This window comes from Borostomias antarcticus, assembly GCF_949987555.1.
Source record: "Borostomias antarcticus genome assembly, chromosome: 19".
NCBI lineage: Eukaryota > Metazoa > Chordata > Actinopteri > Stomiiformes > Stomiidae > Borostomias > Borostomias antarcticus.
Genome location: NC_140252.1, coordinates 21,528,856 through 21,530,392, shown reverse-complemented (window position 1 = coordinate 21,530,392; position 1,537 = coordinate 21,528,856).

Genomic DNA, 1,537 nt, shown 5'->3' with positions numbered 1-1,537 from the left:
GCCCTCTGAGGGGGGGGGGGGGTGAGCCCTCTGAGGGGGGGGCCCAGTGTGAGCCCTCTGAGGGGGGGGGTGTGAGCCCTCTGAGGGGGGGCCCAGTGTGAGCCCTCTGAGGGGGGGGCCCAGTGTGAGCCCTCTGAGGGGGGGGCCAGTGTGAGCCCTCTGAGGGGGGGGCCAGACCGTGCCGTACAGTAACAGCACAGTGAAGCTCAACGCTCGTCTGAACAACTCTACCCACATTAACATCACACAGGTTTACCACCAGGAAGACTACCCACATTAACATCACACAGGTTCACCAGGAAGACTACCCACATTAACATCACACAGGTTCACCACCAGGGAGACTACCCACATTAACATCACACAGGTTCACCAGGAAGACTACCCACATTAACATCACACAGGTTCACCACCAGGAAGACTACCCACATTAACATCACACAGGTTCACCACCAGGAAGACTACCCACATTAACATCACACAGGTTTACCACCAGGAAGACTACCCACATTAACATCACACAGGTTTACCACCAGGAAGACTACCCACATTAACATCACACAGGTTCACCACCAGGAAGACTACCCACATTAACATCACACAGGTTTACCACCAGGAAGACTACCCACATTAACATCACACAGGTTCACCACCAGGAAGACTACCCACATTAACATCACACAGGTTCACCAGGAAGACTACCCACATTAACATCACACAGGTTTACCACCAGGAAGACTACCCACATTAACATCACACAGGTTCACCAGGAAGACTACCCACATTAACATCACACAGGTTCACCAGGAAGACTTAGCCACGGACAGAGCCGCTATCCACCATGACTCTGTCTGACTGGCGGGGCGACTACTGTGATGTCATTTTTAACTTCAGTGGAGAGCTCACCAAAGATGATGTCAGCATAACATTGTGTGTCTTTGTATGACTGTATCATTCTGACTGTATCATTCTGACTGTATCATTCTGTTTCTCTTCCTGTTTTATACAGCTCATCTCTTTGTCAACTATTTATTTTAATGACCCAAGTTTACTTTTATCCCTTTGCCTCTGTATCATTTTCTTAAATGTGTGATACGTGTTGTAGATAAAATGTAAATAACATGAACCTATTGTGTTGTTTCATTCATTTTACTTAAACAGAAATACAGTATGCCCAAACATGCAAATTACAGTATATGTTTCTAACTCTGCAAATGGCGATGTGCTGTTTCATTTCCTCTGTTATTCCAAGCAACCTTTGTATTTTTTTACATTTGTCACTTCAGATTTGACTTTGTCAAGGTCTCCTTTTGGCATGTTTCCATATTTCTTAATTTGTGAGAGCTGTGAGGATCCACTAGACCTCAAGCCCATGTTGAATGGCCCATTATCTCGATGGGCACTCGGTCTGACAACTCCTACTCAGTCTGACAATTCCTTTAAACTGTTTGAATGTCCACTTATTCTCTTGTTCTGAAGTTGATATGTGAAAATGCATGTTGACTTAAAATGCCTTGCAGCAAATGTCTTGTTATTG